The 24,150-nt window shown below is 52.3% G+C and overlaps 1 protein-coding gene across 1 annotated transcript in view; it reads right to left on the minus strand.

Moving 5' to 3' along the window:
• The window catches only part of LOC140735216 (ankyrin-repeat and fibronectin type III domain-containing 1-like), a 422,525-nt gene that overhangs the window by 246,335 nt on the left and 152,040 nt on the right, over nt 1-24,150 (minus strand). Inside the window, 1 exon segment of the mRNA XM_073060001.1 lies at nt 17,109-17,228. The gene's annotated coding sequence lies outside the window, so the exon portion shown is untranslated.

The following is a 24,150-nucleotide window of genomic DNA, read 5'->3' on the forward strand; positions in this document are numbered from 1 at the left end:
ACCCTCAACCCCGTACACTGTCACCCCTCTGAACACCCACAACCCCGTACACTGTCACCCCTTGGAACACACTCAACCCCGTACACTGTCACCCCTCTGAACACACTCAACTCCGTACACTGTCACCCCTCTGAACACACTCAACCCCGTACACTGTCACCCCTCTGAACACACTCAACCCCGTACACTGTCACCCCTCTGAACACCCTCAACCCCGTACACTGTAACCCCACTGAACACACTTAACCCCGTACACTGTCACCCCTCTGAACACCCTCAACCCCGTACACTGTCACCCCTCTGAACACCCTCAACCCCATACACTGTCACCCCTCTGAACACCCTCAACACTGTACACTGTCACCCCTCTGAACACCCTCAACCCCGTACACTGTCGCCCCTCTGAACACACTTAACCCCGTACACTGTCACCCCTCTGAACACACTCAACCCCGTACACTGTCACCCCTCTGAACACCCTCAACACTGTACACTGTCACCCCTCTGAACACCCTCAACCCCGTACACTGTCGCCCCTCTGAACACACTCAACCCCGTACACTGTCACCCCTCTGAACACACTCAACCCCTGAACACTGTCACCCCTCTGAACACACTCAACCCCGTACACTGTCACCCCTCTGAACACCCTCAACCCCATACACTGTCACCCCTCTGAACACCCTCAACACTGTACACTGTCACCCCTCTGAACACCCTCAACCCCGTACACTGTCGCCCCTCTGAACACACTCAACCCCGTACACTGTCACCCCTCTGAACACACTGAACCCCTGAACACTGTCACCCCTTTGAACACACTCAACCCCGTACACTGTCACCCCTCTGAACACACTCAACCCCGTACACTGTCACCCCTCTGAACACCCTCAACCCCGTACACTGTCACCCCTTGGAACACACTCAACTCCGTACACTGTCACCCCTCTGAACACCCTCAACCCCAGAACACTGTCACCCCTCTGAACACCCACAACCCCGTACACTGTCACCCCTTGGAACACACTCAACCCCGTACACTGTCACCCCTCTGAACACCCTCAACCCCAGAACACTGTCACCCCTCTGAACACCCTCAACACCGTACACTGTCACCCCTCTGAACACACTCAACCCCGTACACTGTCACACCTCTGAACACACTCAACGCCGTACACTATCAGCCCTCTGAACTCTCCACACCCTGTACCCAGTCAGAGACGTATACTGTCACCCCATGTACACCATCCTCTATGTATGTTGTCACCCACTGTATACACGCAGAGATATAAGCATTCACTCCATCCCATACACTGCCACACTTGCACACCATCACCTCACTACAATGTGTAGATCTGTGGGTGTATGACAAACAGGGTCAGTGTAAACCCTTCCTTGGGTAACATTCGGACTCTATGCTCCTGTCGCACCCCAGCCTGCATCATTCCCTGAGTGTGCCTGCACGTCCAACAGCTGGCCTGCAATTTCTCCGCACGCTAATGACACTGTTCAGTGAGACCGTTACTCATCCCTGAATCACCAACAGCAGCTGGAGACGCTGAACCATGGCCAGCGTATTCAAATGACATGTTCCATACAAAACAAACATATCCCCAGTGTGAACCCCTCCGCTCTACCCTGTCCCAGTCACCAACACCACCCCTACAGAACGTATCCCCAGTGTGAACCCCTCCGCTCTACCCTGTCCCAGTCACCAACACCACCCCTACAGAACGTATCCCCAGTGTGAACCCCTCCGCTCTACCCTGTCCCAGTCACCAACACCACCCCTACAGAACGTATCCCCAGTGTGAACCCCTCCGCTCTACCCTGTCCCAGTGAACAACACCACCCCTACAGAACGTATCCCCAGTGTGAACCCCTCCGCTCTACCCTGTCCCAGTCACCAACACCACCCCTACAGAACGTATCCCCAGTGTGAACCCCTCCGCTCTACCCTGTCCCAGTCACCAACACCACCCCTACAGAACGTATCCCCAGTGTGAACCCCTCCGCTCTACCCTGTCCCAGTGAACAACACCACCCCTACAGAACGTATCCCCAGTGTGAACCCCTCCGCTCTACCCTGTCCCAGTCACCAACACCACCCCTACAGAACGTATCCCCAGTGTGAACCCCTCCGCTCTACCCTGTCCCAGTCACCAACACCACCCCTACAGAACGTATCCCCAGTGTGAACCCCTCCGCTCTACCCTGTCCCAGTCACCAACACCACCCCTACAGAACGTATCCCCAGTGTGAACCCCTCCGCTCTACCCTGTCCCAGTCACCAACACCACCCCTACAGAACGTATCCCCAGTGTGAACCCCTCCGCTCTACCCTGTCCCAGTCACCAACACCACCCCTACAGAACGTATCCCCAGTGTGAACCCCTCCGCTCTACCCTGTCCCAGTCACCAACACCACCCCTACAGAACGTATCCCCAGTGTGAACCCCTCCGCTCTACCCTGTCCCAGTCACCAACACCACCCCTACAGAACGTATCCCCAGTGTGAACCCCTCCGCTCTACCCTGTCCCAGTCACCAACACCACCCCTACAGAACGTATCCCCAGTGTGAACCCCTCCGCTCTACCCTGTCCCAATCACCAACACCACCCCTACAGAATGTATCCCCAGTGTGAACCCCTCCGCTCTACCCTGTCCCAGTCACCAACACCACCCCTACAGAACGTATCCCCAGTGTGAACCCCTCCGCTCTACCCTGTCCCAGTCACCAACACCACCCCTACAGAACGTATCCCCAGTGTGAACCCCTCCGCTCTACCCTGTCCCAGTCACCAACACCACCCCTACAGAACGTATCCCCAGTGTGAACCCCTCCGCACTACCCTGTCCCAGTCACCAACACCACCCCTACAGAACGTATCCCCAGTGTGAACCCCTCCGCTCTACCCTGTCCCAGTCACCAACACCACCCCTACAGAACGTATCCCCAGTGTGAACCCCTCCGCTCTACCCTGTCCCAGTGAACAACACCACCCCTACAGAACGTATCCCCAGTGTGAACCCCTCCGCTCTACCCTGTCCCAGTGAACAACACCACCCCTACAGAACGTATCCCCAGTGTGAACCCCTCCGCTCTACCCTGTCCCAATCACCAACACCACCCCTACAGAACGTATCCCCAGTGTGAACCCCTCCGCTCTACCCTGTCCCAATCACCAACACCACCCCTACAGAACGTATCCCCAGTGTGAACCCCTCCGCTCTACCCTGTCCCAGTCACCAACACCACCCCTACAGAACGTATCCCCAGTGTGAACCCCTCCGCTCTACCCTGTCCCAGTCACCAACACCACCCCTACAGAACGTATCCCCAGTGTGAACCCCTCCGCTCTACCCTGTCCCAGTCACCAACACCACCCCTACAGAACGTATCCCCAGTGTGAACCCCTCCGCTCTACCCTGTCCCAGTCACCAACACCACCCCTACAGAACGTATCCCCAGTGTGAACCCCTCCGCTCTACCCTGTCCCAGTCACCAACACCACCCCTACAGAACGTATCCCCAGTGTGAACCCCTCCGCTCTACCCTGTCCCAGTCACCAACACCACCCCTACAGAACGTATCCCCAGTGTGAACCCCTCCGCTCTACCCTGTCCCAGTCACCAACACCACCCCTACAGAACGTATCCCCAGTGTGAACCCCTCCGCTCTACCCTGTCCCAGTCACCAACACCACCCCTACAGAACGTATCCCCAGTGTGAACCCCTCCGCTCTACCCTGTCCCAGTCACCAACACCACCCCTACAGAACGTATCCCCAGTGTGAACCCCTCCGCTCTACCCTGTCCCAGTCACCAACACCACCCCTACAGAACGTATCCCCAGTGTGAACCCCTCCGCTCTACTCTGTCCCAGTCACCAACACCACCCCTACAGAACGTATCCCCAGTGTGAACCCCTCCGCTCTACCCTGTCCCAGTCACCAACACCACCCCTACAGAACGTATCCCCAGTGTGAACCCCTCCGCTCTACCCTGTCCCAGTCACCAACACCACCCCTACAGAACGTATCCCCAGTGTGAACCCCTCCGCTCTACCCTGTCCCAGTCACCAACACCACCCCTACAGAACGTATCCCCATTGTGAACCCCTCCGCTCTACCCTGTCCCAGTCACCAACACCACCCCTACAGAACGTATCCCCAGTGTGAACCCCTCCGCTCTACCCTGTCCCAATCACCAACACCACCCCTACAGAACGTATCCTCAGTGTGTACCCCTCCGCTCTACCCTGTCCCAATCACCAACACCACCCCTACAGAATGTATCCTCAGTGTGTACCCCTCCGCTCTACCCTGTCCCAATCACCAACACCACCCCTACAGAATATATCCTCAGTGTGTACCCCTCCGCTCTACCCTGTCCCAATCACCAACACCACCCCTACAGAATGTATCCCCAGTGTGAACCCCTCCGCTCTACCCTGTCCCAGTCACCAACACCACCCCTACAGAACGTATCCCCAGTGTGAACCCCTCCGCTCTACCCTGTCCCAGTCACCAACACCACCGCTACAGAACATATCCCCAGTGTGAACCCCTCCGCTCTACCCTGTCCCAGTGAACAACACCACCCCTACAGAACGTATCCCCAGTGTGAACCCCTCCGCTCTACCCTGTCCCAGTGAACAACACCACCCCTACAGAACGTATCCCCAGTGTGAACCCCTCCGCTCTACCCTGTCCCAATCACCAACACCACCCCTACAGAATGTATCCTCAGTGTGTACCCCTCCGCTCTACCCTGTCCCAATCACCAACACCACCCCTACAGAACGTATCCCCAGTGTGAACCCCTCCGCTCTACCCTGTCCCAGTCACCAACACCACCCCTACAGAACGTATCCCCAGTGTGTACCCCTCCGCTCTACCCTGTCCCAGTCACCAACACCACCCCTACAGAACGTATCCCCAGTGTGAACCCCTCCGCTCTACCCTGTCCCAGTCACCAACACCACCCCTACAGAACGTACCCCCAGTGTGAACCCCTCCGCTCTACCCTGTCCCAATCACCAACACCACCCCTACAGAATGTATCCTCAGTGTGTACCCCTCCGCTCTACCCTGTCCCAATCACCAACACCACCCCTACAGAACATATCCCCAGTGTGAACCCCTCCGCTCTACCCTGTCCCAGTCACCAACACCACCCCTACAGAACGTATCCCCAGTGTGAACCCCTCCGCTCTACCCTGTCCCAATCACCAACACCACCCCTACAGAACGTATCCCCAGTGTGAACCCCTCCGCTCTACCCTGTCCCAGTGAACAACACCACCCCTACAGAACGTATCCCCAGTGTGAACCCCTCCGCTCTACCCTGTCCCAGTCACCAACACCACCCCTACAGAACGTATCCCCAGTGTGAACCCCTCCGCTCTACCCTGTCCAAATCACCAACACCACCCCTACAGAACGTATCCCCAGTGTGAACCCCTCCGCTCTGCCCTGACCCAGTGAACAACACCACCCCTACAGAACGTATCCCCAGTGTGAACCCCTCCGCTCTACCCTGTCCCAGTCACCAACACCACCCCTACAGAACGTATCCCCAGTGTGAACCCCTCCGCTCTACCCTGTCCCAGTCACCAACACCACCGCTACAGAACATATCCCCAGTGTGAACCCCTCCGCTCTACTCTGTCCCAGTGAACAACACCACCCCTACAGAACGTATCCCCAGTGTGAACCCCTCCGCTCTACCCTGTCCCAGTGAACAACACCACCCCTACAGAACGTATCCCCAGTGTGAACCCCTCCGCTCTACCCTGTCCCAGTCACCAACACCACCCCTACAGAACGTATCCCCAGTGTGTACCCCTCCGCTCTACCCTGTCCCAGTCACCAACACCACCCCTACAGAACATATCCCCTGTGTGAACCCCTCCGCTCTACCCTGTCCCAATCACCAACACCACCGCTACAGAACATATCCCCAGTGTGAACTCACGACTAATGCAGACTCTGCACAACAAACATATTCCAGTGTGAATCCCTTCCCTCTACCCCAGCTTCCTGCTCCAGACTTGATGGCTGATGGCTTTCCTTGTTGTCACAGCAGGCTTTGTGCAAGTGTGGGTTCATGATGCTTTCACTGTGGCGAGAGTCAGATCTCACACAGTGAGGGGGTTGGGGAGGGCTCTCTCTTCCCAGCCCCAAGATATCCCAGCAGGAGGATGTGGACTTAGACAGACCTCACACAGTAGCTATTGAGGAAACACACACAAAATGCTGGGGGAACTCACCAGGCCAGGCAGCATCTATGGTAAAAAGTACAGTTGACATTGTCCTGCCCAAGGGTCTCAGCCTGAAACGTCGACTGTACTTTTTTCCATAGATGCTGCCTGGCCTGCTGAGTTCTGCCAGCATTTTGTGTATGTTGCTCAGATTTCCAGCATCTGCAGATTTTCTCTTGCTTGGATGTTGGGGGTCTCTCTTCCCAGCCCCAGGACATCCCATCAGGAGGACGTGGACAGGGTGGGAGTAAGGGATTCTGATGGGAACCTAAGGAGTAACTTCTTCAACCAAAGGGTGTTTGATGTATGGAACAAGCTGCTAGTGAAGTGGTTGAGGCAGGTATATTAATATTAATAATATTTAAAAGACACTTGGACAAGAACATGGAAAGGAAAGGTTGAGTGGGATCCAGGGCAAACACAGGCAAATGGAAGAGTTGGTCTGAAGGGTCTGTTTATGTGCTATATTGCTGTATGGCTCTGAGATGTTTCAGATTCTGAGTAAACTCATTAGGGCACATACACACAGGATTCTTCACCTGCTGGAGGATTCTAGAGCTTAGAGTGAAAACTGAGATCAGGAGCAATCATGAGCAAGTCTGCAGATGCTGGAAATTCAAACAACAACACACACAAAATGCTGGTGGAACACAGCAGGCCAGGCAGCATCTATAGGGAGAAGCGCTGTCAACGTTTCGGGCCGAGACCCTTCGCCAGGATTCAACTCAATTGCTTCGTCAGGAGCAATTTCTTCTTCCAGTGGTGAATCTCAGGAATTCTCAGAGAGCTATGGAGACCATAAGACATGAGGAGCAGAATTAGGCCATTCAGCCCATCGAGTCTGCTCCACCATTCCATCATGGTTGATTTATTGTTCCTCTCAACCCCATTCTCCTGCCTTCTCCCTGTAAACTTTGATGCCATGACCAATCAAGAACCTATCAGCCTCCAGTCTGAATGTACCCAGTTTGACTTGGCCTCCACATCTGCCTATGGAAACATATTCAAGGTGGACCGAGAACTTTGGACAACTGGAGACACAAAGGATCAGACAGCAACAGACAATAAAGTGGGGCATTTACCAAAAAAAGCCGCAGAAGCTGGAAATCTGAAACAAAGTGGAATCAAATGGCAAATAGCAACAAGCATGAGTCAGCTGTACTGAAGGGGGTCTCGGCCCAAAATGTCAACTGTTTACCCCTTTCCATAGATGCTGCCTGGCCTGCTGAGTTCCTCCAGCATTTTGTGTGTGTTGCTTTGGGCTTCCAGCACCTACAAATTTTCTCATGTTTGTGGCAGGTCTTTAATCAGGCAGTTAGCAGTCACACAGCAGCACCATGCTGAACGTCCCCTACAAACAGCCCTCCACTAGACTGAGTTTCAATCCCTCACACTTTGACATAGTCCACACTAACATAAACCTCACAAAAAATGCTTTGTTTTACAGACAGAGCCAAATGCACAACAGTGATGTCAGTGTGGGAGGGAAGTGACATCTCTGTGTGACAGGCTGGAAGGAGGAAGTATTTGAGGATGTTGCTATAGCAACTATGGTACGTCCATCAGATAATTAGCTGCATAAATAGCATCAACAAAGCTTGTGAAACGTCTGCTCGCACTGACAACCCGCTGGCACTGAAGACACAGGTGGTAAAGCAGTTGGTGCTTCTGTGGGGTACAGAATACGGTCTCTTCTCTGCAGCGTCTCGTTGCTGGAGGTGCAGTCCCATTGGACGACAGCTGGGTGCACACACCGGTAAACACTGCACAGTGACAGAGGGGAAAAGTGGGGAGCAGCACACCCCAGAGACCCAGAAATACAGTTACCATCACAATCCCAATACAACCAAAAGCCGGAACCCACCACTTTCCAGTGGAACATTCAGTAATGCTGAATGCGGTGTAAGCAGGGGACAATGGGACAATAACTCTGAGAGAGAATATTCACAACAGGTAGCCATTCAGGTCAGCAACAATGCTCAGGAATTTAAAGATCCCTCAATAAACTTGACTAAGCCTGCTGTTAACCAGTTTATGGTCCGTTCCCATACACTTTGGAAGCATTCTATAAACAGCCCTTTTGTTGTAGCATCACCCTCAACAGCAGACATTTTTGCCAATCTGACTTTTGAGATGAAGGAAAGAAACCACAGGGTTAACTTTTCAACACTGGTGTTGCAGGGGCTTTGAAAGAAACATCATCACTGAGACTACACCCACCAAAAGTTCCCACAATATCACTGACCAAACACTCTGCTCACACTGACCGGGACCCACACTCACACTGACCGAGACACACACTCACACTGACCGAGACACACACTCGCACTGACCGGGACACACATTCACACTGACCGGGACCGTCACTCACACTGACCGGGACCCACACTCACACTGACCGGGACCGTCACTCACACTGACCGAGACCCACACTCACACTGACCGGGACCCACACTCACACTGACCGGGACCCACACTCACACTGACCGTGACCGTCACTCACACTGACCGGGACCCACACTCACACTGACCGGGACCCACACTCACACTGACCGGGACCGTCACTCACACTGACCGAGACCCACACTCACGCTGACCGAGACCCACACTCACACTGACCGGGACACACACTCACACTGACCGGGACCGTCACTCACACTGAACAAGAACCACACTCACACTGACCGAGACCCACACTCACACTGACCGGGACACACACTCACACTGACCGAGACCCACACTCACACTGACCGAGACCCACACTCACACTGACCGGGACAGTCACTCACACTGACCGGGACCCACACTCACACTGACCGGGACCCACACTCACACTGACCGGGACACACACTCACACTGACCGGGACACACACTCACACTGACCGAGACCCACACTCACACTGACCGGGACCGTCACTCACACTGACCGAGACCCACACTCACACTGACCGGGACCCACACTCACACTGACCGAGACCCACACTCACACTGACCGGGACACACACTCACACTGACCGAGACCCACACTCACACTGACCGGGACCCACACTCACACTGACCGGGACACACACTCACACTGACCGAGACCCACACTCACACTGACCGGGACCGTCACTCACACTGACCGAGACCCACACTCACGCTGACCGGGACCCACACTCACACTGACCGGGACCCACACTCACACTGACCGAGACCCACACTCACACTGACCGGGACCCACACTCACACTGACCGAGACCCACACTAACACTGACCGGGACCGTCACTCACACTGACCGGGATCCACACTCACACTGAACAAGAACCACACTCACACTGACCGGGACCCACACTCACACTGACCGGGACCCACACTCACACTGACCGGGACCGTCACTCACACTGACCGGGACACACACTCACACTGACCGAGACCCACACTCACACTGACCGGGACACACACTCACACTGACCGGGACCGTCACTCACACTGACCGAGACCCACACTCACACTGACCGGGATCCACACTCACACTGACCGAGACCCACACTCACACTGACCGGGACACACACTCACACTGACCGGGACCGTCACTCACACTGACCGGGACCCACCACACTCACACTGACCGGGACCGTCACTCACACTGACCGGGACCCACACTCACACTGACCGAGACCCACACTCACACTGACCGGGACACACACTCACACTGACCGAGACCCACACTCACACTGACCGAGACCCACCCTCACACTGACCGGGACCCACACTCACACTGACCGTGACCGTCACTCACACTGACCGTGACCCACACTCACACTGACCGGGACCCACACACTCACACTGACCGGGACACACACTCACACTGACCGGGACACACACTCACACTGACCGAGACCCACACTCACACTGACCGGGACCGTCACTCACACTGACCGGGACCGTCACTCACACTGACCGGGACCCACACTCACACTGACCGGGACCGTCACTCACACTGACCGGGACCCACACTCACACTGACCGGGACCTACACTCACACTGACCGGGACCCACACTCACACTGACCGAGACCCACACTCACACTGACCGGGACCCACACTCACACTGACGGGGACCCACACTCACACTGACCGGGACCCACACTCACACTGACCGGGACACACACTCACACTGACCGAGACCCACACTCACACTGACCGAGACCCACACTCACACTGACCGGGACACACACTCACACTGACCGAGACCCACACTCACACTGACCAGGACCCACACACTCACACTGACCGGGACCCACACTCACACTGACCGAGACCCACACTCACACTGACCGGGACACACACTCACACTGACCGGGACACACACTCACACTGACCGAGACCCACACTCACACTGACCGGGACCCACACTCACACTGACCGAGACCCACACTCACACTGACCGGGACCCACACTCACACTGACCGAGACCCACACTCACACTGACCGGGACCCACACTCACACTGACCGAGACCCACCCTCACACTGAATCAGACTGACAACACAGACACAGGTTTGACTACCGTGGAAATAGGCTGACCCAGACAAAATGCAAGAGGTACTCCGCAGTTCAGGCAGCATCCTTCGAAAAGAATAAACAGACAAAATTTCAGACCCTTGCTCAGGACTGGAAAGGGAGGGACATATCAAAGCAAGAAGGGACTTTTATGAAGTATTGCTGTCGGGACCTGACGGAGACGTTCGGGATGCTGTCTGGACCTGACGGAGACGTTGGGGATGTTGATGGGACCTGACAGAGACGTTCGGGATGCTGTCGGGACCAGACGGAGACGTTCGGGATGTTGATGGGACCTGACGGAGACGTTCGGGATGCTGTCGGGATCTGACGGAGACGTTCGGGATGCTGACGGGACCTGACGGAGACGTTCGGGATGTTGACGGGACCTGACGGAGACGTTCGGGATGTTGATTGGACCTGACGGAGACGTTCGGGATGCTGTCGGGACCTGACGGAGACGTTTGGGTGGCTGCCGGGACCTGACAGAAACGTTTGGAATGCTGTCGGGACCTGACGGAGACGTTCATGGTGCTGTCGGGACCTGACGGAGATGTTCCGGTGGCTGACACGACCAGATGGAGACATTTGGGAGGCTGTCGGGACCTGACGGAGATGTTTGGGAGGCTGTCGGGACCTGACGGAGACGTTTGGGAGGCTGCCGGGACCTGACGGAGACGTTTGGGAGGCTGCCGGGTCCTGACGGAGACGTTTGGGAGGCTGCCGGGACCTGACGGAGACGTTTGGGAGGCTGCCGGGTCCTGACGGAGACGTTTGGGAGGCTGCCGGGATCTGACGGAGACGTTTGGGAGGCTGTCAGGACCTGACGGAGACGTTCGGGATGCTGACGGGACCTGACGGAGATGTTCGGGATGTTGATGAGACCTGACGGAGACGTTCGGGATGTTGACGGGACCTGACGGAGACGTTCGGGATGTTGATGGGACCTGACGGAGACGTTTGGGATGCTGTCAGGACCTGACGGAGACGTTCGGGATGTTGATGGGACCTGACGGAGACGTTCGGGATGTTGATGAGACCTAACGGAGACGTTCGGGATGTTGACGGGACCTGACGGAGACGTTCGGGATGTTGACGGGACCTGACGGAGATGTTCGGGATGCTGTCAGGACCTGACGGAGACGTTTGGGATGTTGATGGGACCTGACGGAGACGTTCGGGATGTTGATTGGACCTGACGGAGATGTTCGGAATGTTGATGAGACCTGATGGAGACGTTCGGGATGTTGATGGGACCTGACGGAGATGTTCGGGAGGCTGTCGGGACCTGACGGAGACGTTTGGGAGGCTGCCGGGACCTGACGGAGACGTTTGGGAGGCTGTTGGAACCTGACGGAGACGTTCATGGTGCTGTCGGGACCTGACGGAGATGTTCCGATGGCTGACTGTCAGCTATGGAGGCCAAGTCGATGGGTGTATTTAAAGCAGAGATTAATAGGTTCTTGATTGGACATGGCATCATTAGTTATGGGGAGAAGAATGGGAATTGGGGTTGACGAGGAGATAGAAAAAAGGATCAGTTGTGATTGAATGGCAGAGCAGACTCGATGGGCCAGATGGCCTAATTCTGTAGGGGGCAGGGATTCAGATTTCTGGATTATTGGGACCTATATTGGGGCAGGTGTGACCTGTACAAAAAGGACCGGTTGCGCTTGAATCCCAGGGGGACAAATATACTGGCAGGGAGGTTTGCTAAGGTTACGGTGGGGGAGTTTAAACTAGAATTGTTGGGGTCTGGGAACCAAACTGAAGAGACTGGGGAAGAGGTGGTTGGCTCACAAATAGAGAAAGCTTGGAGACAGTGTGTAAGGGAGGATAGGCAGGTGATAGAGAAGGGACGCACTCAGACTGATGGTTTGAGATGTGTCTATTTTAACGCAAGGAGTATTGTGAACAAAGTGGATGAGCTTAGAGAGTGGAGTTATGGTGTGGTGGCCATTGCAGAGACTTGGATGGCTCAGGGACAGGATTGGTTACTTCAAGTTCCGGGTTTTAGATGTTTCAGAAAGGACAGGGAGGAAGGCAAAAGAGATGGGTGTGTGGCACTGTTGATCAGAGATGGTGTCACAGTTGCAGAAAAGGTGGACATCACGGAGAGATTGTCTACGGAGTCTCTGTGTGTGGAGGTTAGGAACAGGAAGGGGTCAATAACTTTATTGGGTGTTTTTTATATGCCCCCCAATAGTAACAGGGATATCAAGAAGCAGATAGGGGAACAGATCCTGGTAAGGTGTAATAATAACAGAGTTATCATGATGGGAGATTTTAATTTCCCAAGTATCGATTGGCATCTCCCTACAGCAGGGGTTTAGATGGGGTGGAGTTTGTTAAGTGTGTTCAGGAAGGTTTCTTGACACAATATATAGATAAGCCTACAAGAGGAGAGACTGTACTTGCTTTGGTATTGGGAAATGAACCTGGTCAGGTGTCAACTCTCTCAGTAGGAGAGCATCTTGGAGATAGTGATCTTTATTCTACCTCCTTTACAATAGCATTGGAGAGAGACAGGAACAGACAAGTTAGGAAAGCGTTTAACTGGAGTAAGGGAAATTATGAGGCTATCAGGCAGGTAATTGGAAGCTTAAATTGGGAACAGATGTTCTCAGGGAAAGGTATGGAAGAAATGTGGCAAATATTCAGGAAATATTTTGTCGAGTTCTGTATAGGTACATTCCAGTGAGACAGGGAAGTTATGGTAGGGTACAGGAACCATGGTGTACAAAGGCTGTAATAAATCTAGTCAAGAAGAAAAGAAAAGCTTACAAAAAATTCAGAGACCTAGGTAATGTTAGATATTTAGAAGATTATAAGGCTAACAGGAAGGAGCTTAAAAAGGAAATTAGGAGAGCTGGAAGGGGTCATGAGAAGGCCTTGGCCGGCAGAATTAAGGAAAACCCCAAGGCATTCTACAAGTATGTGAAGAGCAAGAGGATAAGTTGTGAAAGAATAGGACCTATCAAATGTGACAGTGGGAAAGTGTGGATGGAACTGGAGGAAATAGCAGAGGTACTTAATGAATACTTTACTTCAGTATTCACTATGGAAAAGGATTTTTGGTGATTATAGTCTGACGCAGCAGACTGAAAAGCTTGAGCATGTAGATATTAAGAAAGAGGATGTGCTGGAGCTTTTGGAAAGCATCAGGTTGGATAAGTCGCTGGGATCGGATGAAATGTACCCCAGGCTACCGTGGGAGGTGAGGGAGGAGATTGCTGAGCCTCTGGCGATGATCTTTGAATCATCAATAGGGACGGGAGAGGTTCCGGAGGATTGGAGGGTTGCAGATGTTGTTCCTTTATTCAAGAAATGGAGTAGAGAAAGCCCAGTAAATTATAGACCAGTGAGTCTTACTTCAGTAGTTGGTAAGTTGACAGAGAAGATCCTGAGAGGAAGGACTTATGAACATTTGGAGAGGTATATTATGATCAGGAACAGTCAGCATGGCTTTGTTAAGGGCAGGTCATGCCTTACGAGCCTGATTGAATTTTTTGAGGATGTGACTAAACACATTGATGAAGGAAGAGCAGTAGATGTAGTGTATATGGATTTCAGCAAGGCATTTGATAAGGTACCCCATGAAATGCTTATTGATAAAGTAAGGAGGCATGGGATCCAAGGAGGTATTGTTTTGTGGATCCAGAACTGGCTTGCCCACAGAAGGCAAAGAGTGGTTGTAGATGGGTCATATTCTGCATGGAGGTTGGTGACCAGTGGTGTGCTTCAGGGATCTGTTCTGGGACTCTTACTCTTTGTGATTTTTATCAGTTACCTGGATGAGGAAGTGGAGGGATGGGTTAGTAAGTTTGCTGATGACACAAAGGTTGGAGGTGTTGTGGATAGTGTGGAGGGCTGCCAGAGGTTACAGCAGGACTTTGATAGGATGCAAAACTGGGCTGAGAAGAGGCAGATGGAGTTCAACCCAGATAAGTGTGAAGTGGTTCATTTTTGTAGGTCAAATATGATGGCAGAATATAGTATTAATGGTAAGGCTCTTGGCAGTGTGGAGGATCAGAGGGATCTTGGGGTCTGAGTATATAGGCGTTGATCGTGTGGATAGTCAGAGGCTTTTTCCCAGGGTTGAAATGGCTGCCACAAGAGGGCACAGGTTTAAGGTGCTGGGGAGTAGGTACAGAGGAGATGTCAGGGTTAAGTTTTTTATGCAGAGAGTTGTGAGTGCATGGAATGGGCTGCCGGCAACGGTGGTGGAGGTGGATACGATATGGTCTTTTAAGAGACTTTCAGATAGGTACATGGAGCTTAGAAAAATAGAGAGCTATGGGTAAGCCTAGTAATTTCTAAGGTAGGGACATGTTCGGCACAACTTTGTGGGCTGAAGGGCCTGTATTGTGCTGTAGGTTTTCTATGTTTTTATGTTTCTATTTCTATGTCTTATGGTCTTACTTCATCCTCTCTCACTCACCCACTCCCCTCACCTGTCTCACTTATCACCTTCTAGCTTCCCCTCCCTCTACTTCCTTATTCTGGTTTCTTCCCTCTTCTTTTCCAGTCCAGATGAAAGGTCTTGACCTGAAAAGTCAATTTTTTATTCCTCTCCACTTCCTGGAGCTCCTCCAACAGTTTGTGTGTGTTACTCTGGATTTGCAGCATTTGCAGAATCTCTTGTTTGTATGTGATTTATCCAAAGGCCCTGCTCACCAAGTAGTCTTAATGACACAATACCAGATCTAAACTACTCTGCTCCCTTACTAGTTCCTCAACTCACTGTCCCAGGAAATCACCTGTCATACAGTCAATAAATCTCCCCTTCTCACAGTTACTACAGATCACATTTGCCCAGCCTGTACATGAAGTCACGTCCCTGCAATCACCGTATGACCTCTCTTATATCCACTCTAACTCTCCAACCTATAGCAACCCCTGCACATCCATCACTGACAATCCCACCAACTCTCCCCTGAACCTGACTCCACTTCTTCTTCTGATTTGAAGCCTTTCTCCACTTACCTATCTCATTTTCCACTCTGCTTCTTCTAGACATTCAGCATCCTGGAGTAATTAAAACTCACCTTTGCAGTTGCATCTCTACAATGACACATTCATTCCTTCTTCTCGGACTATGGATTCAACTATCTTGTTAGAAATGTATATGTTTAGATAAAGCATCTCTGCCTGCGTTCATCACCACCTCTCTACTCTTGAAATGTTTATAACTTTGTTTACAAGTGTATACTGATATTTACGTACAGATGCATACTTTATTCCATATCTGTACTTCTAACTTTATAATTGTTGAATGTTGCTTTTTGGTGCATGTTGTGCCAACACACCACAGCAAATTCCTAAAACATTTAGATATAGTATTTTGAAATTGGAGTTTAGCGGGGGTGTTGGGGAGCGTGGGTAGAGGGTAGAAGAGTGGGAGTGAGAGGTTAATTAATTAGTCATAATGGAATGACAGAGCAGACTTGATGGGCCTAATTTTGCTCCTATGTTTTATCATCTTATATGGCAAATAAAGTTGAGCTTTTGAACCGCCTGTATGACCTGGCATTTCTGTGGTGTGAGCTGAATCCTTGAAGGTGCAGGACAGCTGTGATGTGGCATGTCGAAGCCAAATTGAGGCAGCAGGGCCCGAGGCTTCTGGTACTGAGGAAGAGAAGCAAAAAGCCATACCAGGCTGGCAACAATTATCCCGTCGTATAGCTCACCCCAAACTCCTAAAACACATTGGCATTGACATTGATGGGTGGGGGGGGGGGGGGATCTACCAATGTTCCCACAATCAACATTGACTTACGTCAGGGAATATTTCATCAACTGAGAAAGACATAGCAGAAATGTGGAAGGTGTTATAAGATTTCAGATCTTTCTTACCAGTTTAAAAGGCATGGATCATTTACCATTAATAACTGTGGTTATTACACTGAACACCACAGGCTGCTTTCTCTCTGTTGTGCAAACAGACATCCCTGCCCAGTTACCTGATGCCCCTGAATTCACCACTTCACCCCTACAAGGGCCAGCCAGCAGCCACAAGCACCAAGCCCTAATTGCAGTCCCATCCCAACAACTGCTCCCCCCTCAGCCTAGCAGCTGGAAGTCAATCATTGGCGTTAGTGAATGTCCAGCAAATGATTGATACGAACAGTGGGAAGGGTGGGATTAAGGTGTCTGAGGCTGAGGTAGAAAAGCAGGTTTCAGGGGAGAGTCAGGATGTGCAGGAAGGAGAGAATCAGAACAGCAGGAGGTCTCTCGGTAGAGCTGGAGAGAGGTTAATTAGACATAACTACAGCAGTCCCTGTGGGATCACACTTACCAATCCAAGCTGAGTGAGCGTTGGCGGGGATGGAACCAGGGCGGGGATTCTTCACTCACTGCGACAACCCTGTCCTTGTGCCTAAGCCACACGGCCAGTCTCACCTTACTGCTCTCCAGCCTGACGAGGGAGTAGAAGTCACCGGTTAACTCAGCCACTTCAATGCCTGGTAATTAGAGAGCATATCTTCTGAAGATAGGTTCAGCAATCTAGGGCTTTTCTCTTTGGAGTGAAGAAGGATGAGAGGTAACTTGATAGAGGTGAGTAGGATGATAAGAGGCATAGCTCGAGTGGACAGTCAGTAACTTCTTCCCAGGGTGGAAATAGACAAAATTTTAAGGTAATCGTATGGGGTGGAGGGTGGGGGGGGGGGGGGGGGGATGTCAGAGGTAGGTTTTCTACAGAGAGTTGTGGAATGTGCTGCCAGGGGTGGTGGTAGAGCCAGATACATTAGGGACTTTTAAGAGGTGTTTAGATTGGCAAACGGATGGAAGAAAAATGGAGGGCTATGTAGGAGAAACAGATTAGATTGGTTTTAGAGTAGGTTAAAAGGTTGGTACAATATTGTGAGCCAAAAAGCCTAAATTATATTCCTGGAGCTCCTGTTCTATATTCTATGCCTGCCAGAGTAGAGGAGGGATGAGGGGCTGGGGACCCAGCTCATCACAGAACTGGAAATCACAGGGACTTCCCACACCCTTCAGTGGATGAGCAGAAGATCTTTCAACACATTGAGGCTCTCCAAAACCACAGCTGTTGAAGGTTAAACAGTTTGGTTCAGTATCTCTTGGAGAAATTCGTGCTTATACCAATACCTCAATCCAGTTCAGAACAGGCTATGTTACACCCTCACAAACTTCACTATCCTTCTGAAGGCAGACTCAGACCATATTCTGTGGGCATCCTGTCTGACAAACCCTCCTGTGAGGACCAGGATGGCCCAGCCCTGGAAACAAGGACATGGTTCCTCTCACCTCAGGACCATCTCAGGCTGGCCTGGTCATCACAACATCAAACTCCAAACCCAACATCTCCCACCCACAGCCAGGTGGGCTGACTGAGGATACCCAGAGACTCACGTTCCTGCACACAACTCCCCTTCGACCTGGCAGGAAGTGCTCCTGGAAGGTCACCATAAGCCCTCAGTGTTGCCAAAGAAACTGCCTGGAGCAGAGGGAAATGAAGGATGACCTCACTGAAGTATATGAAATCATAGGGGCTATTGGCGTGCCGGATAGCCATAGTCTTTTCCCTAGGGTAGGGGAGTCCAAAAGCAGAAGGGAGAGATTGAAAAGAGGTTTGAGAGGTAACTTCTTTACACCAAGGCCAGTGAGTACCTGGAACGAGCTTCCAGAGGAACTGGTTGAGGCAGGTACAATTGCAACATTTAAGAGGTGTTTGGATAGATACATGGAAAGGGCGAGGGCAAACACAGGCATCTGGGACTAACAGGGTAATGCTAATGTCAGCTGGACAAGATTTTGGTTAGGCCACATATGGAGCACAGTGGACAGTACCAGTCACCAAACTATGAGACTTGTGGGTAATGTAGTCTAGAGAGGGTTTTGAATGGAACAGGGAGCTGCGGTTATAAGGAGAGATTGGATAGGCTGTTTGTTCTCACTGCAATGTAGGAGGCTGAGGGCTGACCCAGTTAGTACCCCAGTGAGGGCAAACCTAGTCTGTTTGGATTGGTAGAAACATCTCCTTCAGAATCTCCATCAGCACACGTGCACCACAAGGCTGTGTGCTTAGACCCCTGATCTACTCACTTTACACTGATGACTGGGTAATTAAGTTCAGCTCCAGTGCTGTGTTTAAGTTTGCCAATGACACCACAGTCAACTAAATCAAAGATGATGACAAATTGGCATATAGGAGGGAGACTGAAAATCTGGCTGAGAGGTGCCACAACAACAACCTCTCACTCAATGTCAGCAAGACCAAGGAGATGATTATTGACTTCCGGAGGAGGAAACCAGAGGTCCATGAGCCTATACTCATTGCGATCAGAGGTTGAGAGAATCTATAGCTTTAAATTCCTTGGTATTAACATATAGGAGGATTTGTTCAGGGACCAGCACATAAATGCCATCACAAAGGTGGCTTGATAGCATCTCCACTGTCTTACAAATTTGTGTAGGTTCAACATGTCACCAAAAACTTGGACAGATTTCTATAGATGCACAGTGGAGAGTAACCTGACTGGTTGCATCATGGCCTGGTATGGAAACACAGTATCCAGGAATGGAAAAGCCTACAGAAAGTGTCTATCACAATGACTTCCCCACCATTGTGCACATCTACATGGAGCACAGCCATAAGAAAGCAGCATCCATTATTAAAGACCCCCACCATCCAGGCTATGCTCTCTTTTTACTACTACCATCAGACAAGAGGCACAAAAGCCTTAGGTCCCACACCACCAGGCTCAGGAACAGTTATTACCCCTCAACCATCAGGCTCCTGAACCAGTGTGGAGAACTTCAATCCCCTCAACTCTGATCTGATTCTACAACCTATAGACTCACTTTCAATGGTTTTACAACTCAAGTTTTCAGGATTATTTATATTTACACAATTTATCTGCTTTTGCATATTGGTTGTCCATCAGTCTCTGTTTGTTTATGTATAGTTTGGAAAATTGTTGTATTTCTGTAAATGCCCGCAAGAATATGAATCTCAGGTTAGTGTATAATGACATATAGCTACTTCGATAATAAATTTACTTTGAAGTTTAAGTGAAAGAGTTTTATAAACTATGAGGCATAGATACCATAGATAGAGACTTTTCCCCAGAGCAGTGTAATGTGGAACTAGACACAGGTTTAAGGTGAGGGAGGAGAGATACAAAGGGGACAGGGTGTAGGTTTGTTCAGAGGGTGGTGGATATCTCAAACAAGCTGCCAAAGGAGGTAGTGGAGACTACAATATTTGAAAGGTGCTTGTACAGGAGAGATACAACCGAATGCAAGCAAATAGAATCAGTGTAGATAGGCATCTCAGCTAGCAGGAAGAATGTGGGCAGAAAGGCCTGTCTCTACGCTATACATTTCCACGACTCCATGACTGGATCTGGAGAAGAGGGTCGGGAGTTGGACTGTTAGATCGATCTTGTACAGGGCCAGAACAGACCTGATGGATCGAATGGCTTCCTTCTCATTGTAAACATTCTGTGATTCTTGTCAGCTCCTCAGCTTTAGGTGGTGTGACTAACCCTCAACAACAGAAACACTCAGCAGGTCAGGTAACATCTGTGGGGAGAAATATGGAGGCAATCATCCAGTCAGGAAGGCTTTGCTGCTTCAGTGAAAGGAATAGACACAAAATATTAACTGCATTCCTTTCTCTGTGAAAGCTGCCTGACCAGCGGAGTACCTCCACCATTTCAGCTCTCCGGTATTTGCAGTTTACATATTTGGCCTCACAGATCCATTCTCTTGCCAGCTGGCTGTGATTTGTGCAACACTGAGTCACTCTGTCTCAGAGATAACAAGGTTTTCCTCACAGAGAGTTGGGGTACAGGCCCGTGGTGAGCTCTCCTCTCACAGAGAGTTGGGGTACAGGCCCGTGGTGAGCTCTCCTCTCACAGAGAGTTGGGGTACAGGCCCGTGGTGAGCTCTTCTCTCAAAGAGAGTTGGGGTACAGGCCCGTGGTGAGCTCTTCTCTCACAGAGAGTTGGGGTACAGGCCCGTGGTGAGCTCTTCTCTCACAGAGAGTTGGGGTACAGGCCCGTGGTGAGCTCTTCTCTCACAGAGAGTTGGGGTACAGGCCCGTGGTGAGCTCTTCTCTCACAGAGAGTTGGGGTAAAGGCCCGTGGTGAGCTCTTCTCTCACAGTAAATTGGGGTACAGGCCCGTGGTGAGCTCACTCTCTCACAGAGAGTTGGGGTACAGGCCCGTGGTGAGCTCTTCTCTCACAGTAAATTGGGGTACAGGCCCGTGGTGAGCTCACTCTCTCACAGAGAGTTGGGGTACAGGCCCGTGGTGAGCTCTTCTCTCACAGTAAATTGGGGTACAGGCCCGTGGTGAGCTCTTCTCTCACAGAGGGTTGGGGTACAGGCCTGTGGTGAGCTCTTCTCTCACAGAGAGTTGGGGTACAGGCCCGTGGTGAGCTCTTCTCTCACAGAGAGTTGGGGTACAGGCCCGTGGTGAGGTCTTCTCTCACAGTGAGTTGGGGTACAGGCCCGTGGTGAGCTCTCCTCTCACAGAGAGTTGGGGTACAGGCCCGTGGTGAGCTCTTCTCTCACAGAGAGTTGGGGTACAGGCCCGCGGTGAGCTCTTCTCTCACAGAGAGTTGGGGTACAGGCCCGTGGTGAGCTCACTCTCTCACAGTGAGTTGGGGTACAGGCCCACGGTGAGCTCTTCTCTCACAGAGAGTTGGGGTACAGGCCCACGGTGAGCTCTTCTCTCACAGAGAGTTGGGGTACAGGCCCGTGGTGAGCTCTTCTCTCACAGAGAGTTGGGGTACAGGCCCGTGGTGAGCTCTTCTCTCACAGAGAGTTGGGGTACAGGCCTGTGGTGAGCTCTTCTCTCACAGAGAGTTGGGGTACAGGCCCGTGGTGAGCTCTTCTCTCACAGAGAGTTGGGGTACAGGCCCATGGTGAGCTCTTCTCTCACAGAGAGTTGGGGTACAGGCCCGTGGTGAGCTCTTCTCTCACAGAGAGTTGGGGTACAGGCCTGTGGTGAGCTCTTCTCTCACAGAGAGTTGGGGTACAGGCCCGTGGTGAGCTCTTCTCTCACAGAGAGTTGGCGTACAGGCCCGTGGTGAGCTCTTCTCTCACAGAGAGTTGGGGTACAGGCCCGTGGTGAGCTCTTCTCTCACAGAGAGTTGGGGTACAGGCCCATGGTGAGCTCACTCTCTCACAGAGAGTTGGGGTACAGGCCCGTGGTGAGTTCTCTTCTCACAGAGAGTTGGGGTACAGGCCCGTGGTGAGCTCACTCTCTCACAGAGAGTTGGGGTACAGGCCCGTGGTGAGCTCACTCTCTCACAGAGAGTTGGGGTACAGGCCCGTGGTGAGCTCTTCTCACACAGAGAGTTGGGGTACAGGCCCGTGGTGAGCTCTCCTCTCACAGAGAGTTGGGGTACAGGCCCGTGGTGAGCTCTCCTCTCACAGAGAGTTGGGGTACAGGCCCGTGGTGAGCTCTTCTCTCACAGAGAGTTGGGGTACAGGCCCGTGGTGAGCTCTTCTCACACAGAGAGTTGGGGTACAGGCCCGTGGTGAGCTCACTCTCTCACAGTGAGTTGGGGTACAGGCCCGTGGTGAGCTCTCCTCTCACAGAGAGTTGGGGTACAGGCCCGTGGTGAGCTCTTCTCTCACAGAGAGTTGGGGTACAGGCCCGTGGTGAGCTCTCCTCTCACAGAGAGTTGGGGTACAGGCCCGTGGTGAGCTCTTCTCTCACAGAGAGTTGGGGTACAGGCCTGTGGTGAGCTCTTCTCTCACAGAGAGTTGGGGTACAGGCCCGCGGTGAGCTCACTCTCTCACAGTGAGTTGGGGTACAGGCCCGTGGTGAGCTCTTCTCTCACAGAGAGTTGGGGTACAGGCCCGTGGTGAGCTCACTCTCTCACAGAGAGTTGGGGTACAGGCCCGTGGTGAGCTCACTCTCTCACAGTGAGTTGGGGTACAGGCCCGTGGTGAGCTCTTCTCTCACAGAGAGTTGGGGTACAGGCCTGTGGTGAGCTCTTCTCTCACAGAGAGTTGGGGTACAGGCCCGCGGTGAGCTCACTCTCTCACAGTGAGTTGGGGTACAGGCCCGTGGTGAGCTCTTCTCTCACAGAGAGTTGGGGTACAGGCCCGTGGTGAGCTCACTCTCTCACAGAGAGTTGGGGTACAGGCCCGTGGTGAGCTCTTCTCTCACAGAGAGTTGGGGTACAGGCCCGCGGTGAGCTCTTCTCTCACAGAGGGTTGGGGTACAGGTCCGTGGTGAGCTCACTCTCTCACAGAGAGTTGGGGTACAGGCCCGTGGTGAGCTCTTCTCTCACAGAGAGTTGGGGTACAGGCCCGTGGTGAGCTCACTCTCTCACAGAGAGTTGGGGTACAGGCCCGTGGTGAGCTCTTCTCTAACAGAGAGTTGGGGTACAGGCCCGTGGTGAGCTCTTCTCGCACAGAGAGTTGGGGTACAGGCCCGTGGTGAGCTCTTCTCTCACAGAGAGTTGGGATACAGGCCCGTGGTGAGCTCTTCTCTCACAGAGGGTTGGGGTACAGGTCCGTGGTGAGCTCACTCTCTCACAGAGAGTTGGGGTACAGGCCCGTGGTGAGCTCTTCTCGCACAGAGAGTTGGGGTACAGGCCCACGGTGAGCTCTTCTCTCACAGAGAGTTGGGGTACAGGCCTGTGGTGAGCTCACTCTCTCACAGAGAGTTGGGGTACAGGCCCACGGTGAGCTCTTCTCTCACAGAGATTTGGGGTACAGGCCCGTGGTGAGCTCTTCTCTCACAGAGAGTTGGGGTACAGGCCTGTGGTGAGCTCTTCTCTCACAGAGAGTTGGGGTACAGGCCCGTGGTGAGGTCTTCTCTCACAGAGAGTTGGGGTACAGGCCCGTGGTGAGCTCTTCTCTCACAGAGTGTTGGGGTACAGGGCCGTGGCAGAGAGTTGGGGTACAGGGCCGTGGTGAGTTCTCCTCTCACAGAGAGTTGGGGTACAGGCCCGTGGTTGGCTCAACTTCCTTCCTGCTGTATAGGTAGAATGCTCCACTTAGTTCCATTGCTAAACCAAGAGATCAGGTAGCAAGGCGGTGTGAAAAGTGACAGGAAAAAGCCACTTGAATGATGGATGGTTGACCATGGGCCAGGTATGTGGTAGACACTGGAACTTCCCTCCACTGTGCAAATATACAATGAGCTTTGCCTCGACTGCTGGAAAATTCCAGACCTGTGGTCACATTCACCAGGACCACCACTGCCCACGAGACAGACTGGATCTCCCTCAAACAGTATAGAAGAACAGAACAGCACAAGAGAAAACTGAGTGAGATAACGAGGGAGTGAGGGAACAAGGGAGCGAGGGAGTGAAAGCAACAGTGCAAGACAAGAATTGTCCACAGC

The sequence above is a fragment of the Hemitrygon akajei genome, chromosome 11 (genome assembly GCF_048418815.1).
Source record: "Hemitrygon akajei chromosome 11, sHemAka1.3, whole genome shotgun sequence".
Lineage (NCBI taxonomy): Eukaryota > Metazoa > Chordata > Chondrichthyes > Myliobatiformes > Dasyatidae > Hemitrygon > Hemitrygon akajei.